We start from the raw sequence: 20,730 nt of genomic DNA on the forward strand, positions 1-20,730 counted from the left end.
ATCTCCAAGAGAAAACAGGAGGACAAATAGAACACAGGGGCAAAGGGGAAATAGGAAGAGAAAAGGTGACTGATGGTTCTGTGAACACGTATGATGGTCAGTATATGTAAATATATATATATTTCTTTGTGTATATATACATATATCTTGACCTGTACGAATGCACATAGGAGTGGTAATTGTGTGTATATATATATATATGTGTATATATATATATATGTATATATATATATATATATATATATATATATATATATATATATATATATATAGGTTAATTTCTGCTTCCCAGGCTGAAACCACAGAAGAATACGGACCACCACACGGCTCGCAGAGTGTTCACAGCAAAGGTTTATTATCCATTCGCAGTTAAGGTAGGCATGACGCATTTCGGGCAGGAACTGCCCTTGATCACATGGCGGACATGCAGTAGTGTTCACTTTAAATAGGGCACACACTCATTTTTTTCATGATAACACCACGTGCTCTAGTGATAAACATAGAAAATAGACTTCTAATGTGAGGTGTTTACATATGCACAAAATTGGTAGCATTGCAAAAACGATATTTTACAAACATAGCAGCACGTTTACTAAGCACATGGACTACTTTCAATTGTTCAAGTAACAACGGAACATTTATAACCGCATAAATGCGTTTGGATTGTGCAAAATAAGCAAGCAGCATAATATTATTTGATCAACACATCTAAAATATATAGCAATTTACTCCATGACATAAATGCACAAAATAAATAACATATAAATATGTTAAAATTATTTAAAAGACCCTATTAAAAAAGCCATTTAGTAAATCTTGTGTTGCATGTATAAATTGATATTGTGCTAAAATGAATGTGCAAATGACAATATATATTGCCTCAATGGAGATTCTTATAGCTTTAGTGTGTTTAGGTGTAAATGCATACTCGAGCTGCCTAGCTGGAATATTATATTTTGACCTCGCGTTACATAATATATGAGCAAATGCCATTTAAAGTGCTGGTGCTGAAATGGTTAGAAATAGTTAAACCATCCTGATTCCCGGATAAAATCCTAGGTGGATTAAATAACCATGTATTGCAAATTCGCAATCCAAATTTAAAGTGCTAAGTGATATTAGTGCAACCAAAAAAAGGAGGTTAAAAAAGTGATAATGGAAAGAGATAAAGTTCCAGGTTTAAAAGAAGAAGCTCATAGACACTATTTATATTATCAAATATTTACATATATAGCTATTAACATTTACTGGTAAGGAATGTCTGCAGTTAACATGACCACAAATATAGAGATGGACTACGGGACAGGACATAGTAGATTTTATTATAGAAAGGTGTGCATGTCCTCTCTATCGTTAAGGCCGTTAGGATGCTTGCTGTTAAGATTGAGAATATATCTGGTCTCTAACTGCCTTAAAGCCTTGTCCCTGTCTCCACCTCGCTTACGTACCGGTGCCTGATCAATTACAAAATAAGTAAGACAATGAACGTCTTTGTTGTGACTTATTTTAAAATGTCTGGCTACCGGGTAAGCCGGGTCACAGTTAATGATGGCGCAAATGTGCTGCAGGATACGCATATATACAGGATTTTTTGTACTGCCTACATAACGTAAGCCGCATGTACAGGTGAGAATATATACAGCGTACTCAGTGCGGGAATCATATTTACCCCTGATAGACTGTTCTTTAGTTTTAAAAGGGGTCTTGTATGTGGCAGTATTGGCTCCAAAGTTACATGCCCTACAAGTCGCGCATTTGCGGAAACCATTACTTGTGGGCATCCATGTTTGGATGTTGGTGGACCCAGTTGGAATCTCTTTAGATAAGAGATTAGCCATGTTTTTAGATTTTCTGAAAGTCACGCTGGGATGCTCTGGTAACGTGGTTTTCTGAATAGGGTCAGTTAAAACTATGGGCCAGTTTTTGTTCATGATATTACGTATTTTGCGTTCCTGCTTGCTATATGTGGTGATCAGTCTAGGTGAACTATTTTCATCTGCTGTATAGATATCTAGTTCAGTGGTGCTGGGTAACAAGGCAGATCTTGGTCTTTCATTAGTTTTTACCATGGCTTTGTTAAGGATGTCTTCACTGTAACCCCTATATCGCATACGTTCCAAACATGACTGGCTACAGGCATCGAATTGTTCCGAAGTGCTGCAAATGCGCTTAAGTCGTAACAATTCCCCGTAGGGTATGCTTGCTATTAAGTGACGCGGGTGCGCACTTGAAGCATGTAATATTGCGTTTCCAGCAGATGGTTTTCTGTATGCTGTGGTTGTCAATTTCTCATCAATTATTTGTACCTGGACATCCAAAAATTCTAGCATAGTAGCACTTATATGTGAAGTGAAGTGTAAGTTAAACTCATTAATGTTTAACAAGTCAACAAAATCTTGTGCACTTTGCATGTCGCCCTTCCAAATAACAAAAACATCGTCTATATAACGAAGCCACGAAACAACATTGTTTTCAAACATAACTCTATGGTCGCGCATGAGGACCTGCTCTTCCCAATACCCCACGTGTAACCCGCGTAGCTTGGAGAAAAGCAGGCCCCCATGGCCACCCCCTGTTTCTGTCTGTACACCTTCTTTTCAAATGAAAAGTAATTATTATTCAAGCACCACGAAATGAGCCCCATGAGCATCTTATTATGCATGGCATATTCAGCAGGACGTGTATTCAGAAAATGTTCAACACCACGTAAGCCACATTCGTGTCGAACACTGGTATAAAGAGACTCTATATCTAGAGTCAATAAAGTCCATTCTTTAGACCAAGTCATGTTACCAATGTGCCGTAAAAAATCGCCAGTGTCTTTTAGATAAGAGGGCATAGTTTTTACTAAGTCCTGCAGATAGAAGTCAATATAAGAGCCCACATTCTCAGTCATACTTCCTATCGCCGAAATTATAGGGCGTCCAGGAACTGGGATGGTGTTTTTATGAATCTTTGGTAACAAATATAAAAAAGGTAGCCTTGGATGAGAGTTAAACAAGAAATTATACTCCTCATTAGATATCAAACCCTCATATTTCCATTTTAGTAGCTCTTTCTTGATGTTCTCCTTCGCTTTATTATATTTGCTCCAAGTAGTTAGTTCATAACACTCACTGTTGTTTAGCTGTCTCTTGGCTTCTATGTCATATTGTTGCTTGGGCCACAGGACAACATTGCCCCCTTTATCTGATTTTTTGACAATGATAGAAGCATCGTTGGCTAGCTTGTCAATTAGTTTGTTGAGAGAAACTTGTCGTTGATTATGTGCAAATTTCCTGTTGCGGTCAATGGAACAGTTTAAGTCTTTTATCTCCTCGACAATGCGGTCATGAAAGACGTCGATGGCGTCTCTCGGCATCAACGGGATGACGGTGGATTTAGGTTTGAAAGGGCTTTCCCCAGCACCTTTTTGCAGCAAATTTAGTTCTCTTAATTTGGTTTGTGTGGGTGCTTGGAAACTCAGATCATCTTCATTGCTTAAGCCATGTAATGCCCATAAAGTTGGTATTTCTCCGACCTCCAAGCCAGAGGGGTTAGAGGCTCCTGGCTTATTTTGTTTGTCTTCTCCTAGATTTTTTAGGGCATAAAACTTTTTGAGTTTTAATTTTCTGATGAATAAAAATAGATCTACACGGGTGGAAGCGTAGTCAAAATTGGTGTTAGGGCAGAAGTTTAGACCTAAGGAAAGCAATTGTTCCTCAGCTTCCGTGAGCGTTATTGTGCTGAGGTTAAGTACGGTGTTATCGTTCATTGTTTCTTTTTCGCCAGTAGTTTTGCCTCTTTTTTGGCTTGCCTTTTGCGTTTTCTCCGGGCGGTTTTTCTGATGTTGTCCCGCCTTCGTCTGCTTGTTTTCTCTCTATCCTTGGTCTCAAGGTTTTCAAGCGGTCCTGCACTAAAAAATCCACTTCTTCCCCTAAACCCGGAATGGTATTTTCGGGTTCCATACTACTTGAACTTGAACCAGCTGAACTTATACTGGACTCGCTCGTGAGAGATATTGTGTCTAATTCAGGTGAGTCCCCCGCTAATGCTGGTTGCTTGGCTTCCAAAATATTCGGTTTGGTTACCATTGTTCCTTTCATTTTACGAATATTCTCATATTTCTTCGCAAAACTGTAGATCTGGGGGGGCGTGGCTTTGAGGGCGAAGATGGCGGACGCGGCTCTGTAGAGCTCCTGCCGGCCCGATACTTATCCGCTAATTTATCCTTGCCCTACACCCTCTTCCCTCGTCTCTACTAGTGCAGACGTTTGCTGGAGTCCGGCGGAACCCGGTGGTGTGGTTATTGAAGCCCCAGACCCCCGCTGGCGCGACCATTGGGGGCCGTCCATGCTGGGCCTACCTGCCGCGTGGTGAGCCGGGGCCTCGATGTTTCTCCTGCCCGCCGGGAGGCCCTGAAGCCGGCTGGGAGTCGTCCATCTCAGTCCGCACCGCCGGAGCGGAGTCACTGGAGCTGTGAGACTGGGGGCTCGTGACCATACCCGGTGGATTGGGGTCCCGACGCATTGGTGGTGTGGACCAGAAGTGTATCCTGATCGGCCTGCCCTGACGCTCTCGTGGGGCGGCAGCGCTACCTGGGGCGGACGGTCTGGTGGCGCCAATCCGGCGATTCAGCCTTGGGCCCTTGCCTGGTGATACCTGCGCCTCGGTGGAGTGCCCCCCCCCCCTTGGGTCTGGCCTATCTCTTGAGGAGCTGGGGGCGAGCTGGACCCGAGGGACTGCTGTGCCGCGGACGTCCCCTTCCCGTCTGCTGCCTGCTTCCGTGGGGTGACCCATAGCGAGTATCTATCGCCGGACTACCCCGCCGGCGGCCATGACGAGAGGCAAAGGCGGTCTTACTACAGCCACGACGGGACCCATCGACAAGTTCACCGGCCCCGGGAGTGGTGCCGGGGCTGCCGGAGGGAGTCAGGCGGCGGGCCCGGACAATGCAGCGCTGTTAACGGCCATCACGCAATCCCGTGATATGTTGGATGCGAAGATCGGCGCGGTGGGCGCCGATGTGATGCTGTTGCGCCAGGACCTCCGCAACGCAGTTGCTCGCATCACGGTGGCAGAGACCAGGGTCACGACGGTGGAGGGCGATGTCGGTGCCCTGAAGAAGAGAGTTGCCGACCTGGAGCAGACGCAGCGGGGCCTGGCACTCCGTGTGGAGGATGCCGAAGGGCGGGCACGGCGGAACAATCTGCGCTTTGTGGGCTTTCCGGAGGACTGTGAGAAGGGGCCTATGGATGTGTTCCTATCCCGATGGCTGGAGAGCTGGTTACCCCCGGACACCCTGTCACGCTGTTTTGTGGTAGAACGCGCCCACCGCGCCTTGACACAGAAGCCGCCGGCTGGTGAGCGGCCTCGCCCGATCATTGCTCGGATCCTGAATTACCACGACAGGGATGCCATCCTCCGGGAGGCAAGACTCAAGGACACCCTGCTGTTTGATAATTGCAAAATTATGATCTTCCCGGACTATACCAAGCTGGTCCAGCAGCAGAGGCATTCCTTTCTGGCGGCCAAGGCCAAGCTCCGGGGCCTGAAAATTCAGTACTCATTGCTATACCCGGCCCGCCTCCGTGTCATCTACAATTCGAGGACCCACTTTTTTGATTCCCCGGAGGCTGTCTTTGCCTGGACGGACGAGGCGGTCCGGCTTCGGCCGCACGTCCAACCGGGGCTGCACTCCGGCTCCTCCCGCAGTTCCTCTCAGGAGCGGAGTGATCAACAGGCCAAAGGGAAGCGGCACCGCAAATCCCGTTCGAGGCGGAGGTCCCTGTCTCGAGACCCCCTTTTGGGGGACACGCAGCCGGAGACGGATCACTCTGGCAGGGGGTCGTGACTTCTGTTCACCGACTTTTGACTCTTTGCATTTCTATTGTGGCCGCCTGCTGCGACGACTGCCTGCTGCACGACGGTTCGGACTTCATCTGGTGCAGTATTACCTGGCTCTTAAGTGCCTATTTGGGACTCGTGTGAACAAATGCACTATATATTGCAATGTTATTGATTGTGCTTACTGATGGGGGGGGGGGGGGATGGGGCATGTTTTGAGGGCTGCTTCCTCCTGTTGGGGTTTGGGGGAGGTTTTTGGGTGTGTGCTTGGTTGGTGCTGGGGGGTTGTGCGGGATCCATTGGCATGCCTGACTTTTGGCGCTCTGTTTTGTGCCTGAAGTACCGTATGCTGCGACAGATACTTCATTGTTTCTTGAGGTATTGGGGTGGGGGAGGGGGGTTTGGGGCTGTTCGATGGCAAGTTGGGGGGGTTGGCTTTCTGGGGGTTGTGGGTATTGGGGCACTGTTCTCTAGGGTGCACGTGATCTTTCTGACCTATGCTACTGTGGGGTTTGGGGCCTGGGCCGAGGGCCGGGGATTGTGGGGCTGGGTGAGTCGTGACGATGGTTGATGTTCCTCGTTTAGCGCCTTCTGGCGCCTCCATGCATGTTCTTAGTTGGAAGGTCCGGGGTCTCTTGGACAAGATTAAACGGGGGCGGTGCTTCGCTGGGCCAAGAGGGATCTAGCGGAAGTGCTCATGCTCCAGGAAACACACATGCTGGGCACGAAGGCCTTGAGTCTCCAGCGCTTTGGCTTCCACCAGGTGTTCCACGCTGGGTTTGCTAGGGGTTCCAGGGGGGGTGGCCATTCTTATTCATAGGCGGCTGGCATACACTCACGAGCGTCAGTGGCTCGACCCCCAGGGGCGCTTTGTGTTTGTTCAGGGGAAGGTTGGTGCGGAACCTGTGGTGTTTGGCTGTGTATATGCTCCCCCCCCCCCCTGAAATGGGCCTTGGCTGAGCGGTTATTTGCCTTATGGACTGAACTCCCCGACTCCCTGGCAGTGATTGGTGGCGACTGGAACGATGTGGTGGATGTGGCTGTGGACCGACAGCGGAGGCCTGGGGTGGCGCCCGTTCCCTCTCCTACGCGGTTAGGGGCTATGATGGATGTCCTAGGATGGGCGGATGTGTGGAGGCATTTGCATGCGGAGCGACGTGAGTACACTTACGTCTCAGCGGTCCATGGCTCCCTTTCGCGCCTGGACGATGTGTTTGTTCCGAGGGCTTTCCTTGCTAGAGTAAAAGGGGCGGCGATTCGGCCTCGCGGGCTCTCCGACCATTCCCCGGTCGCAGTCCAGATAGACCTGCATAAGGCGCGCCAGCCTTTCAGATGGCGGATGTCCACGTGGCATCTGCAGCGACCTGACTATTCCCAGCATCTTCGTGGCGCAATCGCCCAATACTGGCAGGACAATCTTGCCGGGGGTGTAGACGCTGTGACTGTCTGGGAGGCCATGAAGCCCACTTTGCGGGGTATTGATATTGCATGGTGTGCATCTGCTCGCCGGATTCGGCTGGAGGGCATTGCTGCTGCGGCGGGGTGGGTAGAAGAACTAGAGGCTCGCCACAGAGAGGCGGCGGATGAAGTCGCCCTGCGACGGCTCCTGCAGGCGCAGCAAACATACTCCTCGGTCTTATTGAACGAGGCTCACCAGGCGTGGCTGGCCACCCGTAGCCGGGTCTACCAGTGGGGCGACAAGTCCTGCACAATGCTCCATAGGCTCTGTCAACAAACATTGCAGCCCCTTACGCTCCCAGGTCTAGTCGATGCCGCAGGTGTGGCGATTACAGACCCGGCCACTCTTGCCACGAGCTTTGCGCACTATTATGGGCGTCAATATGCCTCCCGGGAGACTCTCTCCCCCGCTGCTATTGCAGATTATCTCACATTGGTTCCCCCATCTGCTGTGTCTGATGAGGTGCGTGACGCCCTGGATCTCCCCCTGACGGCTGAGGAACTCGGGGAAGCGCTGGGTCAACTAAATGTGGGCAAGGCACCGGGACCGAGCGGCTTTCCCAGCGAATTCTATAAGAAATTCCATCTACAGCTCGGGCCGCATTACATGCGTGCCCTGGAGCTGGCGCGAGAGCAGGGCCGCCTCCCACCCGACTGGCGCCATGCCGAAATCGTGGTGTTCCAGAAGCCGGGAAGGCCCCCGGACGGCCATGACTCTTATCGACCCATCTCCCTTATTAATTTCGAGGCCAAGCTCCTGGCCAAGGCGCTCGCGAATCGCTTGCTTCCCCATATCTCTGCCCTTGTTCACCCTGACCAGGCTGGCTTTATGCCACGCCGGGCAACACGGCACAATATACGGCGGGCGCAGGCGGCGATTGATGCGATCGGAGCTTAGGAGGATCAGGCGGCGTTACTACTGGCTGACATTGATAGCGCCTTTGATTCGGTCAGCTGGACTTTCCTCTTCACCCTTCTGCCACTGCTGAACCTCGGCCCGGTCTTCATCTCTTACGTCCGCCTGCTTTACACTGAGGTTACAGCCTCGGTGCGGGTCTCGGGGGCGGCTTCGGCTCGATTCCCAGTGACTCGGGGCACACGTCAAGGGTGTCCGCTCTCCCCTTACCTTTTTGCGCTGGCCATGGAACCGCTGGCCGCCAGGGTACGCAATGATGCGCTTTATCGTGGTTTTGTCTGGAGCGCGGATCACGCGGACCGCATTGCTTTGTATGCAGACGATGTGCTGTTCTTCATGACTGACCTGCGGCGTACGGGCCCACGGGTCCTAGAATTGATGCAGGGCTTTGGTCAGGCGTCGGGGCTCTTCCTTAACCCGCGCAAGTCGACCCTATGGGTGCTGGGAGGTGGCGCGGTGGAATATCCATGGGCTGCGTCCCTTCGGATCGCAGTGGAGGGAGTGAAATACCTGGGAGTTTTCCTCTCTGCCTCGCCCACGGAGGCGTGGAGCCGGAACATCCAGCCGGTCTGGGACCGGGTCCAGCTGGACATCAAGACGTGGACGCGTATGCCTCTTAACATTTACGGTCGATCGGCCATCTTTAAGATGGTGGCCTTGCCCCGTCTCCTTTACCAACTGCAGAATCATCCCTACCCTATTGATCCGCAGTGGTTTTGCAGTGTTGACTCTGTGTTGGGCAGGTTCCTGTGGGCTGGGGGTGCCTCCAGGGTGGCGCTCCGTACGTGCTTCCTCTCTACTTACTGCGGCGGCTTGGCAACCGCGGACATATTGTCCTACTATCAGGCCTCCCATCTCCTGGTGCTCAACGAGTGGTGGTATGGGGACCGCTGTGACCCGGCCTATGCCCTGGAGCACTCTCTAATGGGCGACGCCTCCCTCCATACGTTGTTGTATTCGGCCAGGCGGAGGCGACTGCTCCCGCGGGTCACCCAGGTGGTTTTCGCTGTCTGGCGGAGGGCCCTGCACCGCATGGGCTGGTGGGGTAGACTGACGGCGGAGACTCCGTTGTGGCGTAATGGCTTGCTGCCGGCGCTGGCGTCGCTGCAAGGTTTCGACAGCTGGGACGCAATAGGGGTCTCGTCCCTTGGACATGTCCTCTCCGGCACCACTCTTAAATCCTTTCAGGATCTCAGTACTGAATTCAACATGCCCAGGTCTCAGTTCTTTTGTTACCTTCAATTTCGCCACACTCTTACTCCTAGTCTGGTGGGGCTGGAACAGCTCCCGGACTTTGGTCCCATTGAGGCGAAACTGTTTATGGGAGATTTGGGTGACAAAAAAGTCTCCCAGATTTACCGCTCCTTGGTCACGCACTGCTCCCCCTCGCTCTCGACACTGAAGGCCCTGTGGGAGGCTGATGTCGGTCCCCTAGATGAAGACAACTGGCGCGAGGCCCTTGAATCCCCCCGTGGTGCTGCTATTGCTGTCCGCCTCCGCTTCATTCAGTTCAAATATCTACATCGAGCTTATTTCACAAGAGACCGTTTGTGGCGGGCGGGCCTAATTGCGACCCCGGAGTGCCTGAGATGTGGTTCGGAGAGAGGCACCCTCTTTCACACTGTGTGGTCTTGTGTGCGGTTGGCTCGGTTCTGGGCCGGGGTCTGGGACTGCCTGTCTGAGGTGTTGGGGTGGGACCTGCCCCGTACCCCTAGATTGGGCCTTCTTCATGTCCTAGAAAATGTTGGGGGCAACATCTACAAGCGCCATTTGTTGTTGCTGGGGCTGGTGGTAGCGAAGAGGGACTTGGCACAGGCCTGGAAGAGCGAACAAGCCCCCCCCCTCAGTGCCTGGAGGGCGGGCCTGGACTTCATCATGGGTTTGGAAGAGCCAGTTTTTGAAGTTCTGGGATGTCCCCGCAAACATTTCAAAATATGGAAACGGTGGGCAGACTACAGGGGCCTGACCCTCGACCCTCCTGTGGACATGGATGATGCACTGCCGCAGGATGTTGACCCTGCACCCTAGGCCGTTGGCCGGCTCCACCTTTGTACACCTTCTCTTATGGTTGAACTATGATCACGTGCACTGGGTTAGGGTGGGATAAGGGGTGGGTAGTGGACAGGGTTGGTGGGAGTTTTGGGGTAGGTGGGTGGGAGTAGTTTGGCAAAATTCGCTCTATGCACTGGGTTCAATGCTATGTCAATGATGTGTCCTTTCATATCTACTGTTGACAGTCTCCTCCTGATTGTGGAGGGCTGTGCTGAAACCTGATTGAACTCCTAATAAAAATGGTTTTGAAAAAAAAAAGTGTAGATCTGGCCTCTTTCGTAATCCTCCAAGTCTCTGGCAAATTTGTGTACTTTTCTATTTTTTATTTTTTCTTCATATTTTCTTAACCGTTCTTTGATTTCACTCATTTTTACCGAAATCCAGTCCTGGTTTTCCGCTTTGCTCAAGTCATGTTCCATTTCTTCAATTTCCTTGGTGAGAGCTAAACGATCTATGTCAGCATACTTAATTAAAATCCTTATAAGATTCATGGATTGCTGTAAATTACTTTCCCCCCACTCGAGTAGCATGGCTGGATTAGGGTGCTCGAAGCTGGGAGCTAACAGTATGCGCAGACCACGAGGGACCCTGTTCACCTCCACATATTTGGTCAAAGATTTACTCTCCCACCATTTGGTTAACTCGGCTCGCATTTTCTTCTCCAGGTTTCTCAACAAAATGTTAGTGTCTTTATTTGCATCTTCAGTATTTTCTTTTTGCGTGTTTTTGTTCGCATTTTTGCTTTTGTTCTTAGCAACGTTATCAAAAAGCGCATCTGCTTCCTGTTCTCTCTCCCGTACTGCGCTGCTCAACATTATGCCTGTCGTCCTGGTCGTGCTTAACTGCAATATATATATATATATATATATATATATATATATATATATATATATATATATATATATATATATATATATATATATATATATATATATATATATATATATATATATATATATATATATATATCCGTTCCACTCCTTCCACCAACCGCCGCTCCTCTCCAAGCCTCGGGTGCCTCCTTAACACACGGTGGAGTGCGTAAATATTTACCAACACACGGTCCAAATTACTCGGACCGCTTCTCACTCCAAGCCTTATCAGATAGTTTTTTTATGCCAAATTTATTGGTAGCGCTGCAAAATCTAGTCAAACAAACGCGTTTCGGCGTTGCCGCCTTTGTCATTGTCGACTGATTACACCATTGACATGTTTAAATACATAAACAGTGACGATCCGTCATGTGATTAAAATAAACATAAAAAAGGCACATTCAATTTCTTTCATTAATGTGGCGGCCATCTTATAGTGTCTAAATTTCTCATAATTGTGGTCATTTCATCTCAAATTTCATATTATTGTACATTCTATACATATCAATCACTTTAAATATTAATTCATATTTAAATAACATTTCATTTTGATCTTGTGATTCAGCCCTGAATGGGCTTAATTTCTTGTTGCTCGTCACAAGGATTATTTACATCACCACAATCATCACAGCTTTGCGGCCTGTTTCTAAGTGCCCGTTGTATCAAGCTTAACAGTATAATTTAGCCTTGAATAGGCAAAATATCTTTAAATCTAAGCTTGATAATTCAATTGACCTCGTTCTCAGAGTAGAGAGGGAAAGGGCATAGGAAAGACAGTGAGGAGAGAGTCAGCCCAGGTTCAAGGAGAAGAACGAAGAGAAGCATATAAGGGGTCTATTCTATCCAATGTGCACCGACATCTCCTCTTCGTTATTCAGACCCATCGGTTTCTTAGTTTGGAGCATTATGATATATCTTGATTCCAAATTTCTAAGCTTTTTGCCCCAGTCACCCCCTCGCTCTATTCTTGTTAACTGGTCCAAAATGAAGAAAGTTAGTAAACTGCTATTACTTTTGTGTATTTCTTCATAGTGCCTGGCCACTGGGTAACTCTGATCTTTTGTGTTTATGACCCGCATGTGTCGCAGAATTCTTAATTTTGTCTGTTTTGTGGTACTGCCCACATACCTCTTGCCACATGGGCGTACCAAACAATATACAGTGAATTCTGAATTACAATTCAGTTGCTTAGAAATAATGTTTTTTTAGGTCTCCCTGGTACTTCAAACTCCTTAACCTTGTGTGAATTCTTACATGCTTTGCACTTCATACACGGGTAAAACCCCGGAGTGGGGACATTCTTCCGTCTTTTGGGTTCATAGTGGCTATTGACTAGATGATCTCTAAAACAGTTTCTCTTTCTATATGTGACTAGTGGGTAATCTGTTAATTTTTTCCCCACCACATTGTCTGACTTAAGTATGTTCCGATTTCTCTTTAAAATCTGGAACACAACGGGAGATTTCTCCGTGAAATTGGTGATCAATCTCACTTCCATGTCCTTAGTTTTAGAGTTGTCAATCAGTAATTTGTTCCTTGTTTTGGTGTTACTTCTCAGTTCTGCCTCCCTCAGGATGCCCTTACAGTATCCTCTTTGTTCAAATCTCTTTTTCGATTCTGTTCTGGCTCTGATGTATTCTTCCTCTGTTGAACAATTTCGCTTTATTCTTAGGTACACCCCCAGGGGGATATTGTTCACTACACTACGTGGGTGGCAGCTACCTGCATGTAGGATTACATTCCCTGCCGTGGGCTTTCTATATAGGGCTGTCTGGATGCATCCGTCCTGTATGTATACCCATAGATCCAAGTAAAAAAAAAAGTAAAACACCTCTTTTTTACTGATATTGTTGGTAAATTTTAGATTTTGCTCATTGGTGTTGCGGATCTTAATGTATTCTTCAGCCTCACTTTGTGTGCCACGCCATATGACGAACAAATCGTCTATATAGCGTGTCCACAAAGCTATCTTTTCCACCCATTTCTCATTTTCACCCGCCCAGGCCACGTGCTCCTCCCACCAGCCCACGAATAAATTTGCATAGCTGGGGGCGAAGCACGTGCCCAATGCAGTCCCCTGTAGTTGTAGATATAGTTGGCCTGAGAACAGAAAAATATTGTTTTTTAGACAGAATTCTGAGTTCACATAGCATATGGTTGTGAGTTCTAAATCTTAATGGCCTCCTATCTAGGAATGAACCCATAGCCTTCAGACCATCCTCATGTCTTATCGAGGTGTAGAGGCTGGCAATGTCCAATGTTATTAAGATAAAGTCCTCCTCCCACATCATTCCTTGTATTGTCCGCAGGAAATCCTTGGTGTCCCTCAGGTAAGAACTTAAATCCTTCACCAATGGAGAAATGAAGTTATCAATGTAGACAGAAGTTTTTTCCAAAAGAGTATCCTTGGCCGATACTATCGGTCATCCAGGTGGCCATATCTTGCTTTTATGCACTTTTGGTAAGTGATAAAATGTCGCTATTTAAGGATGGTCACATTTCAGATTTTGCCAATCCTTAATGTCCAGTATGCCTTTGTCTTTCCATTTTAAGATAAGGATGTTAAACTTCTGTACACTTTCCACAAAATTTTCTCTCTTTATGGGGGCATAGTGTTCCGTTTTCTTTAGCTGTGAAAATGCCTCATCCTCGTATTGTTGTTTGTTGAGGATCACTACGTTTCCCCCCTTATCACTCGGTTTAATTATTATATTGTCGTCATCTTTTAAGTTCTTGATGAGTTCCCATTCCTCTTTGTTCAGATATCTTTTGGCGTCATTAAATTTCCTTTTTTGTAGTTTTTTCATTTCCTCAATTACCACTTCTTGAAATGTATCTATGGCATTGTGGGTGACTTTCGGGATGAACATTGATTTTATAGTCATCTTGCTTTTGCATCCTTGTTGGACAATGCCAACAAGGAGTGGTCGCTCCCCTGCCTCGCTGGTGACCCGTGGTATCGTTGCTCCTCTTTTACTTTATTCACTGCCTCATAATTGCTTCCTGCAGTCTGCCCTGCTTGCCGCTTGACTCGTTTTACATTTTGTAAGCGCTATTGCTTATTTAACCAGTATTGCGCGTTTCCCCACAAGCGCTACGCTCTGCTGACCCCTCCGCCTCCATTTTGATTGTTGTGGTCGCCCTCTGGAGCCCGCCCCGCCTCCCAGCTGAGACGCCCTCCCACTAAGCACATACAGCGCTCCGTTACCTGAATCGCGCTGTGACTCGCTTTGCTCTCGAGCGGAGTGGTCGCTCCCCTGCCTCGCTGGTGACCCGTGGTATCGTTGCTCCTCTTTTACTTTATTCACTGCCTCATAATTGCTTCCTGCAGTCTGCCCTGCTTGCCGCTTGACTCGTTTTACATTTTGTAAGCGCTATTGCTTATTTAACCAGTATTGCGCGTTTCCCCACAAGCGCTACGCTCTGCTGACCCCTCCGCCTCCATTTTGATTGTTGTGGTCGCCCTCTGGAGCCCGCCCCGCCTCCCAGCTGAGACGCCCTCGCCCCTCCCCCTCCACTATCCATATATGACAGTTCTTCCCGCGCGCAGCGTTCACGCGCAGCGATCGCGCCCAATCCGCGCCGAAGGTGCGCCAAAGGTAAGCCCGTCTACGCCCGTCTGCGCCTGGACCGCGCCCAGCGCCAGACCCCCTGCCCCTCGCGCTCCCCAGCCCTCCCGCATCACCTACGATGCCGCCACCCTCCTAGCCCTTAACCCCAGTCGCGCCCCCAACTGCGTCCAAGCCGCTCCTGGACATACCCATGGACCTTTCTCCTGCTACTCCTGCAAATTCAGCGGCACCGACAACATCTCCGCTACGATCACACCACAGACTCTCGACCCCAACCACCTACAGTGCATCCTTCTCAACACCCGTTCGGTCCACAGACACGCCATTGACCTTTGGAATCTACTAGACACCATCTCTCCAGGCCTCGCCTTCCTAACAGAAACTTGGATGAACGCTTCCTCCGCCCCAGACATCACCATTGCCATCCCTGAAGACTATAAGATCACACGCCAGGACCGCACCGACCACACAGGAGGAGGAATCGCTATCGTCCATAAGAAATCAATCCGCATCTCAACCAGCTCCGACGCCAACCTCGCTAACTCCGAACACCTTCACTTCCAGATCCACATCGACCCCAAGACCACATTCAGAGGCACCCTCCTCTACAGACCACCAGGACCCCGCGCAAAATTCAGTGAAGACATCTCAGACTTCATCACCCCACACGCGCTCCCCTCCAAAGACTACATCCTTCTGGGAGACCTCAACTTTCACCTCGAAAAGATCAACGACCGCAACACCGCCACCCTCTTAGACAACCTCGCAAACCTCGGACTCAAACAACTAGTCACTTCCCCCACCCACATCGCAGGTCACACACTCGACCCCATCTTCACCTCCAGCAATCATGTCTCCTTCAGCCACACTACGGACCTCTTCTGGACTGACCACAGCTGCGTTCACTTCACCTACAACAAGCTGAAACCCACCAACCACCTCCAACCAACTCTGCAAAGAAACTGGAACAAAATCACCACGGACCAGATCTCCGCCTCGCTCCTTCTAAACGCCCCAGCCCACTCGTCTAACGCAAACGAAGCCGCCGCCAACCTCACCCTATGGTTATCCAACACCGCCGACACCTAAGCACCACTGAAAAAACGTCAAAGCAAACCTGGAAGCAAAAAGGCCTCATGGTTCAACGATGATCTTAAGAAGTCCAAGAAACTCTGCCGCTCCCTTGAAAAGGCCTGGAAAAAAGACCCAACTACTAGCACCAAGGACGCCTTCAAAAACGCCACCCGCACTCACCACCAACTAATCCGAAAGGCCAAGAAAACAGCATTCAAGGATCGACTTGACAACAACGCCCACAACAGCAAGGAACTTTTCAACATCGTCAAGGAATTTTCCAATCCCTCGGCCAACGACATCACCCCCTCTCAAGCCCTCTGCGACTCCCTAGCCTCATTCTTCCACAACAAGATTGCAGACATCCACAACAGCTTCGACAACCAACCCGGAAAACAACCCACCCTACCATCTGCTGAACATTCTCCCCCCGTGAACACCCTTAACGACTGGAACCCAATCTCCACTGAGGACACAATCCGCCTGATGAACTCCATCCACTCAGGATCCTCCACAGACCCATGTCCTCACCACATCTTCAACAAAGCAGACTCCGTCATAGCACCGCACCTCCGAGACGTCATCAACTGCTCCTTCAACTCCGCCACCTTCCCGGAAGACTGGAAACACGCTGAACTCACCGCCCTTCTGAAAAAACCCACAGCGGACCCCACCGAACTCAAAAATTACCGCCCCATCTCGCTCCTTCCATTCCCGGCCAAAGTCATCGAGAAAGCTGTCAACAACCAGCTCGCCGCCTTCCTCGAAGCCAACAAATCCCTCGACTCCTCACAATCCGGCTTCCGAGCAAAACACAGCACTGAGACCGCCCTCATCGCAGCAACAGACGACATTCGAACTCTACTGGACAATGGAGACACAGTAGCCCTCATCCTCCTCGACCTCTCTGCAGCATTCGACACAGTCTGCCACAGCACCCTTCTACAACGCCTCAATAACATCGGAATCCATGGAAAAGCACTTGAATGGATCACCTCGTTCCTCTCCGGAAGAACCCAGAGAGTCCGCCTTCCACCATTCAAGTCCGAGGCCACTGAAGTCATCTGGGGAGTACCACAAGGATCCTCACTCAGCCCCACCCTCTTCAACGTATACATGAGCCCCCTCGCGACCATCGCCCGCCAACACAACCTCAACATCATCTCTTACGCGGATGACACTCAACTAATCCTTTCTCTCACCAATGACCCCAACACCGCCAAAACTAACCTACACGAAGGAATGAAAGAAGTTGCCGAATGGATGAAACAAAGCCGTCTGAAACTGAACTCAGATAAAACAGAAGTCCTCATCTTAGGTACATCCCCTTCTGCATGGGACGACTCCTGGTGGCCGGAAGCCCTCGGAAAAGCACCCATCCCGACTGACCACGCACGAAACCTAGGCGTCATCCTGGATTCTTCACTCTCAATGAACAGACAAGTCAGCGCCGTATCCTCTTCCTGCTTCAACATTCTTCGCATGCTCAGAAAAACATTTCGCTGGATCCCCACCGAAACAAGGAAAACAGTCACCCATGCTCTGGTCACGAGCCGACTGGACTACGGTAACACCCTCTACGCAGGCACTACCGCTAAACTCCAGAAGAAACTCCAACGAATCCAAAACGCCTCAGCCAGGATCATATTAGACATCCCACGCAACGAACACATCTCTGGTCACCTTAAAGACCTCCACTGGCTACCCGTCAATAAGAGGATCACTTTCCGACTGCTAACCCACGCACACAAATCACTCTACGACATCGGACCAGAATGCCTCAACTCTCGACTGTCCTTCTACACCCCCTCCCGCCAACTACGCTCTTCCAGCCAAGCCCTTGCCACGGTACCTCGCATCAACAAGACCACCATGGGAGGCAGATCCTTCTCATACCTGGCCGCTAAAACATGGAACTCACTCCCCGCTTACCTTCGCCTTACCCTGAACCATCTAGCATTCAGAAAGCAACTTAAAACGTGGATATTTGACAAGTAATCCTCCCCCCCTTTCTTAGCGCCTTGAGACCCTCTGGGTATGTAGTGCGCTATATAAATTCTCTGACTTGACTTGACTTGACTTCTTCCAACATTTGTGTTGGTGCTTATGTCCTGTCTTCTTGAGAATCTATCTCTCCTGATAGTTCCCGTGCTAGGATTACTGCTTCCAAGTCTTTTCCTGTTAAAGTATCAAACCTCGTGGTATCCTCCGTTGATGTTGGCATATCTGCCTTTGGGTGTAGAGTGTGTATTTTTAACAGTTTGACCTTCCTCACAAATTTATAGAGGTCGATATGGGTTTGTGTATAGTTGAAGGTCGGTGTGGGACAAAAGGAGAGTCCTAGTTGCAATAGACTCTCTTCTTTTTCAGAAAGTGTTCTGTCTGACAGATTTATTATTGTATTTTCTGTCGTCGTCCCCATGGTGCTCGAGTCTTTCAGCTCCGGGTACCTCCTCGTTTGCTGCGAGTCATTACCGGGGTGGAACGGACCATTTCTGCCCTGTTAAAAAACTGGACAATTCAAAAACTTAAACATGAAGACAATAAGTTCAAATCTAACGATTAATTCTAACAATTACACCAGTCAGTGATTCAAACAATGCCTGTAAGCGCTATGACACTGAGTATTGTTCAGTTCGTTGAGCGCCAGAACTTGATGATGATACCCAATAAGTTGTGATATTCAGAAGATGGCATGTCTATTAAAGCTGGTGTTGTCTCAGTATCTTCTTTGATCAGAACTGTTGCAGTTACTAAATAGGTAACCAGAACATGTCACTCACCAAATAATATTGATTTCTTGGAGCAACAGTCTGTCTGACATAATGGTGAACTGAATAAAATAGCTCCATTGGCTGCATTCGATAGCTGGATTACCTTTAGTTAACCAAGAAGCTCCTAAAATCAGTAGGGAACTCCGGCACATTCATTGAATCAAAAATGATCAATCCACTGCAAGTAGAGGAACACATTAATTGTGACATAAGTTACTGTGTGTGATAGGACCTGAAGTTAATGGAACACCACAGACTGCTCTAACTTGCTAAATTGTTTCTTTTGTGTTGTCGTCTCATTTTAATGAAGTGTTTTTCAGATACACAGTAGGATATTTGGGTCTTTCTTATTTGGTAATCGGGGGACCTATAATACCACTGCAGACGACTGTCTATTCCTATCCCTCTTATTTTCAACTCTACTTTTCTCTCCAAGTCTAGTCTGAAAATCTCCATGTCTTTTTCTCTGTACCTTTCTGTTAGCCTTTTATCCAACTGTAATAATAGATCAATCAGGTCATCACAATCAGAAGGCCTACTGGGAATGTGAGCAAGTAGGTCTTTCAGGTCATCATTTAAACCCCACAAAACAATGCCGTCCCCTTTTCCGAAGGCCAAGTAGAGTCTAAAATCAATCGCTGAAAATGAGTGAAATATGACAATAATTCTTTTTTCCCCTCTCTCAAACCTAACAGTTTTTTTTATTAACAGACTATGACCTGGTTCGTCTATAAAAAATAAGATGTACCTCTGCTTTAAAATCATCTGTGTAATAAACTACATGAGAATTTTGTTCAACCAATGGCATGGTCTATGTAGTAACATTCCGATAAAATATGAAAGCATAAATGCCACTTTGTACTCGGGTGTAGAAAACGCCAAAGGTTGACATAGAAAATGCATACTACATTGGTTAATACAAATTCCCAATTTTTATGAATCAACTGCATCTCTTTATGTTGTCATTGAGGGGGGAGGATGCTCTGTGGAAATAGAATTACCACCTCAGGACTTACTGGGTTAGAAACTGAAGTAGCTTAAATTATTTTTCTTTTCTATTTGGTATAAATTTGTATTGCCATTTAATATAAACAGTAACACAAAAATTACAACATTATTAATGTCACATTAACCAACCCCCAAACTCCACCCACTGCACTCTACATTAACAACCCTCTGGGACACTATATAGGACATCCTCGGAGGCTATCAAAGGAGCTTGAATGATGCCATAAGCAGATAGGATTTTCATCACTCCTGGAAAGGGATAGGAAGAAGAACTAGTACGTGGCATATGGATATTATGCATTCTATCTATCCTGTGAAACATATTTACAACTTGTTGATGGAGCCCCACATTTTCTGTGTGTGCATTATTGTAGTGAGGCTATTGCAAGTCCAATATCACTTAGGGAGAAAATATATGTATTCATGGCATTCAGGCAGATAACTGATCGTGGGCTTCTCAAACTGACATGATCGGCTCACAAACACTGAGGGAATGCCAGGGCTTACATTTTTGCCCCATTTCTCCCTCCTAGTATCAACAGATCTCCAAAGGAAAACAAGAAAGCAAGTAGAACCTGAGGAGGAAAGTAGAAATGGGCGGAGTAAAAGTTGCTTCTGTGAACATCTATGTTGGTTCGTTTGAGCCTCACTTTACGGGTGACCGGTTATTATAATTTAAATAATAAAAAACATTATTTGTGAAATGACAATTATAGGGCTAAACATTAGATTATTATTAGTGTTATATACCTGAATGTTGTTAGCCTTCCTTTTCAGCCACCTATGCCCTCTGTCAGATATACATTCTAAACTATTAGAAGGAAGATAAGTAAGCCATTTATGCACCAAATAAATATAGCTCATAACTATTCTTATACATATATCGCGAAGTGGGATATGGATATCTCTAATCTCAAAGTGTAACAGAAAAGCATAGATATTATATATTTGTTTTCAGTAAAGGTTCCACAAATAGTCCAAGAAAATCAGTTGTTGAATGCACAACAGACAAGCAACAGCCTCACATAGCAGTTCCTAATCTCAATGTAAAACATAAAACCCTCTATGTAACAGAAATTGCAGAATTTCAATAACTACTTAAATACCAGAGAAGTTTAATGACCCACAGCATAAAACTAACTTCCAACATGGCTCCGAGGATGCTCAACCAGTCCATT

General features: G+C 47.7%; 1 protein-coding gene across 1 annotated transcript in view; it reads right to left on the reverse strand.

Moving 5' to 3' along the window:
• LOC147750925 (ankyrin repeat and FYVE domain-containing protein 1-like) overlaps positions 1 to 20,730 on the reverse strand; it is a 176,911-nt gene that overhangs the window by 13,088 nt on the left and 143,093 nt on the right. The gene's annotated exons all lie outside the window — the stretch shown is intronic.

Source organism: Lissotriton vulgaris, chromosome 1_1 (genome assembly GCF_964263255.1).
Source record: "Lissotriton vulgaris chromosome 1_1, aLisVul1.2, whole genome shotgun sequence".
NCBI lineage: Eukaryota > Metazoa > Chordata > Amphibia > Caudata > Salamandridae > Lissotriton > Lissotriton vulgaris.